This window comes from Podarcis gaigeae (genome assembly GCF_964106915.1).
Source record: "Podarcis gaigeae genome assembly, chromosome: Z".
In the NCBI taxonomy this organism is placed as follows: Eukaryota; Metazoa; Chordata; class Lepidosauria; order Squamata; family Lacertidae; genus Podarcis; species Podarcis gaigeae.
The window spans coordinates 22,575,683-22,591,841 of NC_139691.1; the positions used below are offsets into that span (position 1 = coordinate 22,575,683).

The 16,159-nt window shown below is 43.5% G+C and overlaps 1 protein-coding gene across 2 annotated transcripts in view; it reads left to right on the forward strand.

The window, feature by feature from the left end:
* NEXMIF (neurite extension and migration factor) overlaps nucleotides 1-16,159 on the forward strand; it is a 220,888-nt gene that overhangs the window by 152,887 nt on the left and 51,842 nt on the right. The window contains exon 4 of one of the 2 annotated variants that reach the window (XM_083722039.1): nucleotides 7,557-7,713. The exons of the other annotated variant lie outside the window; for it this stretch is intronic. The gene's annotated coding sequence lies outside the window, so the exon portion shown is untranslated. The remainder of the gene's footprint in view (nucleotides 1-7,556; nucleotides 7,714-16,159) is intronic. 2 annotated transcript variants of the gene reach the window in all.

Below are 16,159 nucleotides of genomic sequence, written 5' to 3' on the forward strand. Positions count from 1 at the left end.
ACCAGAGGTGAAAGAAAGTTCCTTCATTTCCTTTACATTTCCAGCATTTGTTATCAGACAAATGGTATATTTTGGCAAGTTTAACTGGGGTCATGTACCATCTATATATCATTTTCATTACATTTTCCTTCAAAGCATTACATGCAGTGAAGTTCAACCCAGTGGTCCACAACCTTTCCCAGTCCTCAAACATGATATTATACCCGATATCCTGTGCCCACTTTATCATAGCCGATTTAACCATTTCATCTTGTGTGTTCCATTTTAACAGCAAGTTATACATTCTTGAAAGTACCTTAGTCTTAGGTTCTAACAGTTCTGTTTCCAATTTCGATTTCTCCACCTGGAACCCTAACTTTTTGTCATTTTTAAAGACTTCTTTAATCTGAGCGTAGTGTAACCAGTCTCGCACTTTATCCTTCATTTTCTCCAAACTCTGCAATTTCCAGTTGTCTCCCAGCTTTTGGTATTTCTTAGCCTCATACCTAATGAGTGTCACATTGTGTTTTAAGATTATTCATTGTTGTTGAATTTGCCTGTCACTGATTTGTAGTTGAATTTGCTGTTTTAATTGTCAGCGTAACTGACCCTGAACACATTCTGTACTCTGTAAACCGCTCTGCACACTGATGCTGTTAAATTGGGACCTCTAAGGAGCCTCATATGGTCCCACATCCCTTACATTTTAACACCTCAGAGGTGTTAAAACTTAAGGGGTGTGGGACCATATGAGGCTCCTTAGAGGTCCCAATTTAACTTGTGGAGACCCTTCTGTAAACACACAAATTAGTCAACCATCTTCATATGCTTTAAGTTTAGGGTAGTTTTTAATGTTTGATGTTGTTGCTTTTTTATTATCACTATTGATGTTCTGTTGGGAGCCACCCAGAGTGGCTGGGGAAACCCAGCCAGATGGGCGGGGTATAAATATTATTATTATTATTATTATTATTATTATTATTATTATTATTATTAAAGAGCTGAGTTGCTGCCAGTTCGTATTGCTGAACTCATCTTTGCTAGCTGATGGGCAGAATTGAGAGGGTGAATTCTAATGAAATCCTACAAATCCAAAGTGGGAAGCTCACCTCAGGCACTCCAATCTGCATAGTGAATATAACATCTAGACCTTCCCCTAGAATCCAGGAGGGTATTGAGGGATGTGGGAAAACCTATTTAGGTTTGGATAGTGCTTTTTTCCTTTAAAAAATGTTTAGGGGTACTCTCATTTTCCTACTCATATTGAAATTAAAAGGTACAGGTAAAGGACCCCTGACAGTTAAGTCCAGTTGTGAAGGACTCTGGGGTTGTGGCGCTCATCTCACTTTACTGGCCAAGGGAGTCTGTTTGTCTGCAGACAGTTTTTCCGGGTCATGTGGCCAGCATGACTAAGCCACTTTTGGCGAAACCAGAGCAGCGCACAGAAACACCATTTACCTTCCCGCCTATTTTTCTATTTGCACTTTGACATGCTTTTGAACTGCATCCTCTTCTCTGGTTTTTGGCAGGATGCAGAAATAGGGCAGCTGGAGGCTTCATGGTCTTTAGGCCAGTTTGAAGTAGATGGTAGACCTGTTTTAAATTTCTTTTGTTGTCCTGTAATTCTATATTAATTGCCCTTAGCATAGGGTTTGGCCTCAATCCCAGCAAATATTAATTTGTTATGCCACTGGTAGTCATGGCCCTATGACATTTTAGCTGCAATCTCCTCTCTGTTTGTTTCATCTGTCATCTCCTTTGCTCTTGGCTTATTGCTAACACGTGCCTTTTTGAATCCTCAGCCACAGGTGAGGGGTTTTGGCACTAGGAAATATGGCTTGATATCATCTTCCATTCAAAGGGGATAAATTTTCCACCTGTCCTTAATTTGCATTTAGGTGGTGTTGCTGCTCTGAGACGTTGAGTGCCCTTCTTTTCTCAATGATGACAGCATTTGGGGTGGCAGGGAGCTGAGGGTGCTCAGCCCCAGCCCCCAGATGCTCAACACATTTAAATATTAGGACCTTTTAATCTTGAACTATGAGCATAAGAGCCTTACAAAAAGAAAAAAGGCTGGGGAGTAATCATTCAGGGTTTTGCACCGGCATCAACAATTACAAGAAGGTTAGCAAAAATCACGCTTAGATGATGGAATAAGCGCAATCAAGCACTTGTCATAGGATAATTACAGTGTATTTTAATTTATTTTTACTAAGCATATTTGCAATCCCATTTAGGATCAAAATGCAAATCTCACTTGAATCAAGATCCCATTCCCTGCAAACCCGAAAGGTTCACTTTCTCTCTTCAACTCAGTGTACAGCTCACGATTTTTAACTGCGGTTAGCTATTCACATTAGCATGCAGAAGTATAAGACAGGTTGAGCCCCTTTTGGAAATAAATTTAGTGACTTGCTAAATTCTTTCTGTTATCTTTTTAAAAGATCTAATCCCCGCTTTGTGGGGACTTGAGGGGACTTTTTTTTAAAAGGGGAGTGCATTGTCAATAACAGCAATGGCAGGCACTCCTGATGAATGAAAATAAATATTTTAAAGTCCCAACCAAAAGCAAAGCCTGCAAGAGTGAGAAGGGAGCAATATATAATTTGGTGTGGCATTATGAAGCAGAGCAGCTCTTGACAAGTGAATGATGTTAAAGGTCATCTGCCATTGCTTACAGCCTTTTTGGAATGGTAGAATTAAGTTCAAACTCAGGATGTTTTTTGTGCCTTAAATTTCTCTAGGGATATCCTTCATAATGTCTTCATGCAGGATAACACTGCAGTAAACGAAACACAGTGCACAGGATTAAAGGGTTATTTCCCTTGTGTGTTGAGCTGACACAGAATGCTTAAACCTCAGGATGTTTTTGAGTTGTCTCTATCTTCTGGAGGCCCTCCTTCTTCATGACAACAGCACTTTCTAGCTTTTGCTTGGGAGGCTAATTTTGCCCCCAGTTTAGAAAAAAAATGGAGCCATTTTTGTGCACCTGTAAAATAAAACTAATGTATCTAAAATGTGCTGGGGCACCTATTTTTTCAGCTCTGGTGCTGTATAAACACAGAATGGCTGCCCATCTGGTTGTCTAACTCAGGCTCCTAAACAGATACTGTCCTGATCACCCACAGAGACTAAAGAATCTGCCCCAGGCAATTAGGAAGAGGACGATGAATTGGTGAATTGGACAAGAGCTGAGCTTCCCCTTCTATTTTGGGCCCCATCCAACTCTACAGCTCTATGATCTTACAAAGAGGGGAACTGAGAGTGTGGGCATTGCTAGTGAGTTGGTGGCTCAGCTCAAGGTTGAGCTAGGTCCTTGTTTCCTTCTTTTATCAGAAGCACCTGGCCTTACCTGGCAAAAGGTTAACCTTCCCTGAGCTACTTCCAGAAAATCCCTTTGGAACATGAGGGACCTGTTCTTGCTCCACCATGAGGTCCAGAGGCTTCTGACTACACTCAGCAGCATCTGGACTTGGCTGGCAGCACAACATGGCAACCGTTGGCAAGGAGGGATTCTTTGCTAGTGAAGTCTGCCTTCCTCTCCATGCTGGCTGGGCCCGATGCAAGCTGTAGTCCAATGCATTTGCAGGGCAATCAGGTTAAGAACATAAGAAGACCTGGCAAACCTGGAACTATACTTAATAATCGGATAATGATAGTCCTTATTTGGGCCTCGTTATTGTAATTCATATGCAGCTACTCATTCTAAATGCCTGTTTTTCATCTTTTAATTTTCATTTGTTATAATTGTTCTCTGTTTCATATACATTATAACATGAAATAATAATAAACTTTACCAACCCCCCCCCCCACAAAACCATAAGAAGAGCCTGCTGGATTAGGCCAATGTCCCATTAGTCCAGCATCCTGTTCTCACAGTAGCCAACCAGATACCTCAAGAGGAAACCTGCAAGCAGGACCCGAGAACAAGAGCACTCTCCCCCTTGTAGTTTTTAGCAAGTGGTGTTCAGAAGCGTTTCTGCCTCCAACCATGGAGGCAGAACATAGCCACCCTGGTTACTAGCCAGTGATGGAGCCTTACCTTCCATGAACTTGTTTAATCCTTTTTTTTTTTTACACCATCTAGGTTGGTGGCCTTATGAGAGTGAGTTCCATAGTTTAACTATGTGATGTGTTAAGAAGTACTTGCTCTTCTCTGTCCTGAATCTTCCAAAAGTCATATTCATTGGATGACCATGAGTTATAGTGCTACAAAAGAAGGGGGAGCAGGGAGAAAGAAACCCTTCTCTATCTCCATTCTCCATCCTATGCACCAGTTTTTCAGCTTCTGTCATTGTCACCTTTTATTCGCCTTTTCTCTAAACTAAAAAAAATTGGGGGGAAGCTGTTCTAAAGATACCATCAAGCATTGTCTTTACCTCAGGGTAGATGCAAAGCCAAATACACACCATTTATTGCAGCAAGAGTAGAAAGTGATGATGTTGCTAATAATAACACTTCTGCTTAAAGGCAACCAGCAATATGCCAGGGTGCATCTGCACGGCACCTTATCTGTTGTTCTCAAAGCATCTTGGGCTCTTTTCCCAGCTCTGCCCATTACTTTTCTGAGTGGTCATGAGCAAATCAACCAGGGTTGTCTTCATTCAGGTTTGGTTTTGCTTATGCCAAGCAGCTGCTTGAAGCTCCAAGCTTTGTGGAGAATTTCAAGAGCTCTTTCAGAGAACTATGTAGGCACGTGACAGATCGCCACTGTTTGTGCTGCAGCGAACCATTATTTATGAGTCTCCAGTTCTGCATAATTCAACAGGGATATCACAGGGTCCTGCACAGAGAACCTGATTACGTATGTAAACAAAGGGAGCAAACCAGTAGCAAGAGATGTCAGAAAGGTAGGAAATTTTGGTTTGGAGTCTTTGAACACTGAAGCTTTGGTGAGGATTTTTTTGTTTTATTTTTAAAAATATACATAACTGCAATCAAAAATAGTATCCATTCCAAATTATAGGAGCAAATAAGAGACCCTAATTGTGTTGTGGAAACATCTACAAAAATTAGATTGCAGTAATCTAGGCTGCTTCAACAGAGGTATAGTTTCCAAATCAAGGGAAATCTATTCCCAGAGTTCCTTGAGAGAAGCATTGACTGTTAAACCCCACTGGAGTCTGTAGCTCTGGGACAGGAACAGGGGGTCTCCTAGTAACTCTCAGAACAAATGATAGGTCCCAGAATTCTTTGGGGAAAGCCATGACTGTTTAAAGTGGTATCATAGATGTACGGTGATATCATGTATGGTGTGAATGTGGCTTGTCCACTACTTGGGGAAATATGCCGGGTCAGTTTAGGAACATATATATTGGCTCCTTGGTAAACCAAGGGGACGGGTTTTGGCGGGGTCACAGAGGGCGCCTACGTGCGATCTCATTGATGGCTGCCAAGAGCCAGTTATTCCAGCTCTCAACAAGCTCATCTAATGAGCCGCCAGGGGAAGCAGGGTCCCGCAAGGCCTGATGGAATCCATCAGGATCCATCAGCCTCCATGGGCGAACCTAAATCAGCTCGCCACCCAAGCAGTGGGGTGTGTGTGTGCAGAAGTCAATCCTGGCTTTCAGAACTTAGTGATCAGACCATGGCAGCTCTACAGGGGAGGACATCATCACATCTATAACTGCGCCAAAGATCAAATCCAGTGTGTGGCCAGCTTGATGTTTGGGGCTCCAAAACAAACTGGGAGAGTCCTAGTGTCACCCTGGAGGACACCAGGTCCAGAGCCCATGAGGAGGGGGTGGCATCAGCATGGGCATTGAAGTCCCCCAAAACCAATAGGTTAGGGAACTCCAGGGCTCAGCCTGCCACCACCTCCAGAAAGCCTGATAGGTGGCTGCTGGTGCACTAGGTGGTTGGTACACCAGCCAGACAGCCAGGTTCTCCTTGGTGCCCCACACTAGGCCAACACATTCAATGCCAGAGATTGATGGCGCTGGTAGAGCCCTGAAAGAGCAATCCTCTTGGATTAACAATGCCACCCCTCCCCCCAGACTCACAGTCCGCAATTGGTGAAGGACGGAGAAACCCGGGGGCACCATCTCATGCAAGGTGACTGTTTCACCTTCGCACACCCAAGTCTCCATCACACAAGCCAGGTCAATCCCATGTGAGGTAAAAAAATGTTTTGCAGGGTATCGGTTTTGTTGCCTATAGACCTGGCATTGCACAGCAGCAATGATGGACGTAGGTAATCCTTGCTCACCCTACCTTCATCCCTTGGGATGGGGCACAGTTTGGAAGGGATATGAGCATCTTTGTATCTCAAACCCCTTCGCCTATAATATCTGCCCCCACCGCCATACCTCCCTCGCTCCTCAATGGGCCAGTTAAGATCTCCTGGATAAAAAATGAACTTATTAAACATAGCTTGCCAATTACTGTGAGGGGAATATAAATGGGAAGTACTTGAATAAATAATTATATTTGAATTTCATTGTGAAAAGTACTTGAATAAATAATTATATTTGAATTTCATTGTGAAAATTCACTTTGAAATTTTAGCTCATTTTGAATATTTATTACATTTATATCTCACCTTTTCTCTGAGGAGCTCAAGGTGGTGTACATGGCTTACCCCTTCCCTTTTTATCTTCACAACAACTCTGTGAGGAAGGTGAAGACTAAGGGACAGTGAACAGCCCAGGATCACCCACTGAGCTGCGTAAATACATGTTTCTGCTGCTCCTGTCAGTGACACGTTTCTTCTAACCTTGCCATAATCTGCATCCCCAAATAAAATGACAAAAGAGGGAGAGATCAGAAGAAGGTGGACCAGGAGCAAAATGAAATCACAGAACTGTAGAGTTGGGACCCCAGGTGTCATGTAATCCACCCCCCCCTCCAATGCAGGAATCACAGCTAAAACATCCCTGACAGATGGACAGATAACCTCTGTTTAAAAAACCTCCAAGGAAGGAGAGCCCGTCACCTTCTGAAAGCGTCCATTCTACTGTTGAGCAGCACTTGCTGTGAAATAACTTTCAATAAGAAAATAGATGACTTCATCACCGAACAGGCATAAAACTGGGAGTCAACGGAATAATGGACAAAAGTTACTGGCCCAGTCAAGATACATTCCACCCCAAGGAATGACAGAGGGGTTCAAACTCTTACAGAATTCTTCCATGGACCCTTCTTGCAGTGCATAGTTAAACTGTGGAACTCATACTCACAGGAGGCAGTGAAGGCTTTAAAAGAGGGTTGGACATCAATGGCTGCTAGCCATGGTGGCTATATTCTGCCTCCACAGTCAGAGCCAGTGCCGCTTCTGAACACCAGGTGATGTGGGTAGATCACCTTCTCTCCTGAATGAAACCAAGGTAACATTCTGGAATCCTTTTGCTATTTAATGGATTTTTTAATTTTACAAATTACTTTGGCTTTTCTCCTCTTCCCCAGCCCCCCTGGTGCTGCTTCCATGATAACTGCACTTGAGTTGACAGATCCGGTATTTGTATGTAGGAATAAAAACAGTAGGAGGCACTTATGTAGATGCCACTAATTTAATTTAGCTTGATATGTAAGCAGAGCACGGGCATTTTTGCACTAACCTGCTTGCCTTTATTTTACAGTCATCTTCAGCCTTCTTACGTCAGTTGCTGAAAATCCTTCCACTCTTCTCTTTGCCTGCCCAAAGACGGGCGCCAGGAGAGTGAACCTTGGGAGGAGAGAGGTCTGCAGACGCAACTGTGGAGAGAAAGAAAAAATGTGCTGAAATTATTTCAAAAGGTAAGAGGAAGGAGAGCATGTGTACCCAACTGAAATAGCTCTATGAGGCCTTGCATATGAAGAAGGTCATATCCTGAGAGTTTCTGGGAACCCCAAGGGCAGCACAGAACATCCATTTTCCCCACCCATCCACATCATTTTTGTGGACAATATGCTCTCTGAGTGGCGTGATTGCCATCGCCTCCATGATTGCTGCAGCAGTGTGTTGAAATGCACTGCTCAGTTACGTGCTGTACCTGTGACACCTACCTATATAAATAAGGAAGTTGTAATTGAAGGGAATTGGTTCTTAAATGGCAGGTTTGGAAGCAGTCTTTAGGTTCAATACTATAGCAAGTCCATTTCATTTATTGCCATTGTCGTCGTCATCATCACCACCACCACCATCACCACCAACCACCAACCACCACCACCATTCATGAAAATTTCCAGGCCCTATACATTTTTTTTAATGACACAGGCAACTTTACTTGGATTCTCAGAATTTAACTTGTCTTTGCACCGGTGGACTTCATATTAATTTTATATTATGACAAAAGTTGTTTCAAAAATGGGAAGGGAAATTATGACGGTGGCTAATCTATATCTGTCCTGCAATATCAAAATTATCTGTATATAAGGAGAGAGAGAGAGAGAGAGAGAGAGAGAGAGCATATTTCCCCTTTTCTGGCTCTCCAGAGGGGCGTGTGCGTGTGCGTGTGAGTGCACGCGTGGAAAGTGCATTTCTTGTCCTTCCGTTTTGAATGGTTTGTGTTCTTTGCTACTGCTGCTGCTGTTCTTCTGTCTGTCTGTCTGTCTGTCTGTCTGTCTGTCTGTCTGTCTTTCCTTCTTTTGACCTGCTGTTGAAATGTGTTTGCATTCATTGAATTCATTTTTGAAAGCATTGGAGAAGCAGCTAATACATGCTTTTAATAGCAATAATGATAATAATCTTATGAAATCAGATGGAAAGTTAGACAAATGCTGAGTTTTACATCTAATTCATACTTTGGATTATAATGAGTGCGGCCTGTTTTGATCATTTCTGTCCTGATTAATTTTAATGAAATACTACATATATTGTTTTTTTCTTGGCCAGTATTCATTTAGCCCTGTTTGGTTGCAAGATGTTGCTCTGCCACTGGCTCCTTACTTGTTTACTGCAAGGATTGCTGATCCTGGCTAATGCTGCAGAGTGCACACCAAGTCATGGCTGCATCATTCATTAAGTGTCACTTTAGCAAAGTTCGCTCATGCAGGGTTCGTAGTCAGGAGACAACATAGAACTTTGCTTGTGAGTAAAATGAGAGGAAATAGCGGAGCTAAAATGAGAGATGCCATCATTGCAAGAAGAGTGAATAATGAATCGACCCTCATCTGGTGTGCCATCTGCAACATGCATTTCAATACTAAAATATCATTTATGTATCTTTTTGTGGCATCGTGTTCTTACTGACTGACTGAGCTTGTTTTGATTCCTGGGAGGGAGGAAACAAATTTCTGTTATTTCATGTTAGTTTGCCAGACATATTTTCCACAAGATAGACTATTCCCAAACTGAGCTGTGAGAAATGAAAGGGAATTGTTGAATGTTGGAAGATTCAGGAAAACATAAAAGGAAATACATCTTTACACAGTTCGTAGTTAATCTGTGGAACTCAGTCCCACAGGAGGCAGTGATGGTCACCAACCTAGATGGCTTTAAAAGAACACCATACAGATTCATGGGGCAGAGACTATTGATGGCTACTAGCCATAATGGCTATGTTCTGCCTCCACAGTTGAAAGCAGCAAGGCTTCTGAATATTAGTTGCTGGAAACCCACAGAAAGGGAGCGGGCTCTTCTGCTTGGTATTGCTTGAGGGTTTCCCACAGGCATTTGGTCAACAACAGTGAGAACAAGATGCTAAACTAGATGGGTCACCAGAACGATCCATCCAGCTGTTATGTTCTTAAGTCCAAGGTCCCCATCTTCAGAGCAGGCTGCCTGTTTTATACCTGTCTGCATAACTGTTTCTGCTCTGCTTTCCTTCGGGGGGGGGATGTGTGTGTGTGTGTGTGAGATCAGATCACACAATCAGATTAGGCTGCTTGGTGGACTCCTGCTATGCTCATTCTTACTCTCTTACACACTTTTGGGAGTGAACTATGTCTCTTATTTTGATTCAGACAAAAGAGTGTGCCTCAGCTATTAGAAATTTTGAAGATTCTTGAGCTATAGGGATAAGTTTGGGGAACGTGAGAAAGACAGGCTTGCCTGGTACCTGGTGGGAACCTCATTCCTGGTGGGAGCCGGCTGAATTTTTGAGGAAAATGCATTTTTGGGGTAGGGTAGTGTAATCTCTCCCCTGCCCCCGTTCTCCATGTTAGTTGCACACTGCTTAATCCCAACATTTGATCATAGGGTGCTTTTGCAAATGCCACTTGGATTAGCGGGGTAATGGCAGTTAGTGAAATCTACTTACCGGTATATGCCGCTTTTGGTGCAGAGGTTTACAGTTGGAATGCAAATATTTGTATGTAAACTTTATAAATAAGAGGCATCATGAGACGGGGAAGCCAAATGGGGTTTAAAAATATAAATAGTGGGTCATTTCCTGCCCTGTAATGCCATCCCAAAATCTTCTGTGTGATTGCACCCTTGTATGTGGCAGGGCCAGCCCTAATCATGTTTTCTTCCTTGTTTTTCCAGCAGAGGCTGTAACCCTAGATGCACTCACCCAGAATTGTGTCCCAATGAACTCTGGGTCCAATTAAACCTGTTTCTTCAATAAAAGCACTCAAGTACATGGCTGAGATGCCTTTTCCCTGTAGTTAAGTTGTTGTTTTTCCAAAGCAGGGTCTTCTCATTGAATGGGGACTGCATAGTGACCTACTTTAACCCCGTTTCCCTGGTGAAGGCTTGGGTAGTTTTTCTCTTCCACTTTTGCTTGGATAGTTGTATAAGAGATACTTGAGAAAAACTCTAGTTGCGTGTTCAGACCCAGAAATCTCCCCCCTAAATAAATCGACACTTGACTCAAATTTTTGGTTTGGTTTTTGGCAGAATTTAGGCCACAACTTTATTGATTACAGAAAGTGACTGGTTTCATAGGCTCTGGTTTGACTAGCTCCCTGCCTTGCAGGTAGCACTGACCCAGGGTTCCAGCATAGGTCAGCCAAGGGTGAACACCTGGATAAGCGGAAAGTCGGACATGGGCTAACTCCACCACCCAAATGTCCCCCTGGACTCAGGCACAGGCACCACCCCCTCTCAGGGGTTGACCAAACCATCGAATCCCTGGATTCCTTTAACGGAATACCCTTTACATAGGGATGGCGAGAGCGTTCTCCCATCCCTATCACCTGAATGAGAGCCTATCCGCAACCTTACAAGTTGTGATGATTTGCTACGTGGCAGGCGAAACCCAAATGGCAACAGCCAGTCAGCCAAGTGGGGAAGATTCCTGCCGTGCCCCTGTCCCAACGACACACAACGGCATAGCAAGGTCAAGCACAAAACCCTAAAAGTAGGGAGAGGTGGGCGGGTCTCACCACAATACATGCCCTTTTTAAGGGAGGACCCGATATACTAGATCGTAATGGCCCTTATTTTCTCCTTTGATCCCTCCCTCCCTGCCTGCCTTATGATGCATTCTCCACTGTGGACTGAAAAGAGTATGTGTTTTGCACTTTCTCTTCATTGAGGATGCCACTAACGTACTGTGGCTATAGCTCCAGTGAGCTATAAGACTGTTGTAATGCTGATAGATAGAAGTTACCCAGGAACCTGGCACAGAAGCGGACATATTGCAGGTTTATTCCAATTCTGGTCATCCTGAGCTTCACTCCTTCCCTCCCTCCTTCCCTCCCCCCCCTCTTACTTGTTTGGGTGAATCACAGCAATTTGGCTTCTGATCACCACCTCTTTTTCTTGCCCAAATCCCTGCTGTGAGAGCCCTCTCCCTTCCCTCCCTACTTGTTTGGAAACTGTTCTGTCTCTGCCATACAAAAGTGTATTCTTAAACAGACTATGATGCTTGGGAATGAGGGCAAAAGGGTGGAAACCTTTCTTTGCCAAGCACAGAAAGAGAGGAACAACAATCACATCAGCAGCTTAAATAATTTGAGGCCACATGATCGGGGTGTGTAGTTTCAAGGTTGGCCAATCTGATTGTGGCAACCCCTGTGGTTTGCCTCTAATGACACCTGATGTTTTGTTAAGGGCTTGGCAAATAAAGTCATTTTGGACATCTGAGGGGCAAGCTTAGCGGTAAAGCATCTGCTTCACATGCTGAAGGCCACAGGTTCGGTCCACAACTTGCATCGGCAGGTAGGGCTGGGTTTGTCTCCTGCATGAAATCCTGCCAGTTAGTGCAGACAACACCAAACTGAATGGAGTAGTGGTCTGACTCAGTAGAAAGCCTCTTCCTCCATTGGAGTGTGGTGCAGAGCATCCACCGGTCTAAGACTTGCGCTCTGTTTCTTTTGAAAGGCTCTCAAGATTAGCAAAGAGATTTGATTGTTGTAATGTTAATTTTCTTCAGCCTCTCATACAATCTGTTGCAGATGGAAGGCGTGACAAGTTCTTAAAGCACTGCCATACCAGGGGACATAAAATGGCAGCTGATTGGCAGAATGAGCGCACTTTTGTTCTCATATTAAAAACTTATTTTAATATTGTATTTTTAAATTGCTGTAACCTGCCCTGGGACCTTATGGTGGAGAACAGATAAGAAATCAAATTAATAATGAAATACCGATATAGATTGGTTCGTATTTTGCATTTGCAGCCTAAGGTTCTTGCAACAATGCCTAAGATAATGTCTGTGGAACCCTTTGTGCCCCTGGGAAAAATACAATATGGATAATACAGTATTTATGGCTTATGTAGCATATTTCAAGTGCTAGAAATGTTTCATATAAATATTATGTCAGCAACCCCTGCAATCACCCTGCATGGCAGGTCAGCTACTTTTATTGTTCCCATGTTACTGTTGGTTAATTTACTAAAAGGAAAAATAGATATGGCGAAATAAAAGGAATCCCCTAGATGCCAAGATCCAAGTTTGGGACAAGTCATGTTTGGGGTGAGAACCCAGCAGTGATTTAAAATCGCCAAACATGCAGCTAAGTAAAGTGTGGCAATAACAGCTGTTAGACTTTTAAAATATCCTCTCTTTAATTGCTTTCAAAGCTCCCCACTTCCCTTAGCATAGGAAGAGACCACACGTTAGGTAGGTTAAAAATGATTTACTTAGTAGTAGGGTTCACATGGTGGAAGTGAGAGAACAAAGAGTTTGGTAGTCCTTCCTTCCAAGGTGAGGGGGAATGACCAAGCTAAGCTGGCTGGACAGCTCACTCTATGGTCTTAACCCCCTCATGCATTAATTAGTCTTCAACATGTTGGTTATATTAGGCTGATTTATCCCACAGCCACAAATGAAGGATATTTTGCATCTGAGAGTTTATTTCATATTTTGATATGATCTATGTTCTAAAATCAAAACAACTTGGAGATCCCAGCGAGCCTGAGGCACTTGCATTTCAAATGCTGAGATATTTTTTTGTTTAAAAAAGAAAGGAAAGGGAAGGGGGGGTTAAGCGAAACCAAAAATGCACATCATAGACTTGTTAAGTATATGTTGAAAAAATAGCATAGATATAGACATTGAAGTACTGAATATAAGGCACATTTATTTATTTTTTAATGAAAGTGCACTAAGATCTAATCGTAAGGGGGAAACTAGGCAAACCATAGATGAGGAAAACAAATCCGGAAAATTCTGGTTGAAGCTTATACCAGATGAATCAGTGCTTATTCTGAGACTATATTGAGATGCGGACAATTATTGAGATAGGTCATAGAGATACCACCCAAACACCTGCCTAATCCCCAGGCTCTGCAGTACCCCACAGGATGTGTAAGCTTTTCCATAACAACCACCTTCGCAACCTTTTAAAGCTCATTATTTATTTGGAAATTTGAACCATCTTTCTATCCTTGGGCTCTATCAGGTCAGGCTGCCACCACAAGGTAAAGTACAAAGGTTATTGAGGCGTCATTGATTTTAAATGTAGGGAGCAGGGCACAGAGCCAGATCTGGCTGGACTAAGTTACGAATAACGGTGCCTATTTACCTAAAAACTGCAGCCCAGAAAGCAGGGACCAAAGATCCAATAGCCCCACATTACCTCCAGGGAGACACACACATGCACACAGTGGAACCTCAGGTTAAGGACTTAATTCGCTCCAGAGATCTGTTCTTAACCCGAAACCATTCTTACCTGAGGTGCGCTTTCACTAATGGGGCCTCCTGCTGCTGCTGTGTCGCCGGCGCACAATTTCCATTCCAAGGTAACTACTTCCAGGTTAGCGGAGTTTGTAACCTGGAGGGTTTGTAACGCGGGGGTTACCACTGTGTATGTGTGTGTGTATAGTGTGTGTGTGTGTGTGTGTGTGTGTGTGTGTGTGCATGTACCAAATTGAGCATCAGATAGTAAGGGCTACCAGCTCACTTGTCAGCTGGGAACATTACTCAGAATGCAGCTCACCCCAATTTGCATTAATGCTATAGTGGGGTCCCACTGACTTCAGTCCTGGATATGTCTGCATGTGATATGAAGCCAGACTGGTGTTTCTTAATGAGGGCAGGGACTCTCCCATTCCAGTTATGCCCCCCCCCCCCCATAATCTTATAACCAAAGAAAGGAAATGTTTGCGCATATATATATGGATTGTAAACAAAGCAAAACCTCTCTAAGCAGTTTTTGGGGTATATACGTGCATCAACATACGTTCGTGTTGCGTCAAATAAATATAGTGTCAGACTGCCCTGATCCATGGTGACATTTTCCACTAAGGTGAGATGATGTTGCAGCAAATGGAAAATTAATCTCAGGGATGGGCAGGACCTTGGACAAGTGTCATTCAATGGGGGTAGGAACAGTAGTGGAGCTTCATGCTCCGGCACCGGGGGCAGAGAGCAGGTGGGGGCTTGGCTGGCGCATGTCCTGGGGGCATGGCACACTGCTCACAGGGTGTGGTGCGCATCCTGGGGGCATGGCGTGCCGCCTGCAGGGGCCAGCCACAATGGCACCCTACCGGGATCGCACTGCCAGGGGCGATGTGCTCCCCCTGCCCCCCTCTTCCTCTACCAGTGGGTAGGAAGAACAGATTGCCCCAAGCAGGGTCATGGAACAAGTAGTAGAGCTCTAAATTAGCAAGATTAGTGATGATTGTTTGCCAGACCCACTTAGTGTGGCACCTGAGCCACACCTTTTCCAGTAGCCTTAGGCTACTTCTAGGCAACAGGGTTTAAGCTTCTTTGGAGAAGGTTCCTCATGTTCTCCTGAGGAGTTTGCTGCCCAAGGACTCTTTCTGTGTAAGGATGCTGCATCTGAGGATTCAGAGTGAAGACCCTCATATTGTAAGTTGTGTCTTTGTGCTGAATTCAATGGTGACGGGGGGGGGGGGGGCAATGCAGAGAAGTACTTGGTGATTCAACAGTTGCATGTGAAAATCATTCAGAAAATTCCACCCTGGTGGAAACTATGTATTGTCTATTGTCTTTTGCTGATAAACATCCAGTGCCACTGTTCAGCAAGGTGAAGGAACCAGAGAAAATACGTCTTTGTTCTCTGTTTTTGACCTGTACACACTCACTCATGACCGCATGCATTTCTTAATGTTGCTTTCAGATTCTTGATATAGTTTCGTAATTTAGAGTTTTATCGTTTTATAACAATAGGCATTGCTCTCATGTTGCCTGACAGGTATAAGTAGCAATTAGCTAATATCTGTGTGACTCCCTCCTCAGTGAGCTATGTATGCTTCTGTGTATATATTAGAAAGCAGCATTAACCCAAGTGTGATGAGGAAAACCTATAGCTCTCCAGATGTTGTGTTGCTTAGCATGTAAGTGATCCCTGACACTACTCACAAAACTGAAGTTCAGAATCTTAGGGGGAAGAGAGTGGCAATGAGTGGCCATCTTCTTTTGGTTTACTTGCTTAGTGCATTTATATCTCAACTTTCCCCCAGAGCTCAAGGTGACACACATAGTTCTTCTCCCCGTTTTATCCTCACAACCACCTTGTGAGGTGTGTTAGTCTGAGAGTGAGTCACTGGTCCAAAGTTACCCAGTGAGCTTCATTGCTGACTGTGGAATTACATCCTGTTCTCAAGATCTATGCAGCTTTTATCAAAAAGATTCATGTACATTCAATATCAGCAGACCCTGCTCGCTAGTAGAAACTCCTGTTTACTTACCCAGAGCACAAATGCCTGTCATTTGCCACGTTAAGGCTTCCGTCCAACTGTTCCTTCAAAAGAAAGAGGCAGGAGGCATTAGGTTCTTGGATCAGTGCCTCAGCTCGTGCTTAGCCATGCAGTTCCCTGCTGTGCCTTTAACCCTTGACTTGCTTATGGATCACTCAGATTTGTGCATTAAAGAGTTTGGCAGAAAAGGAAACCCGAGTTCAAGTA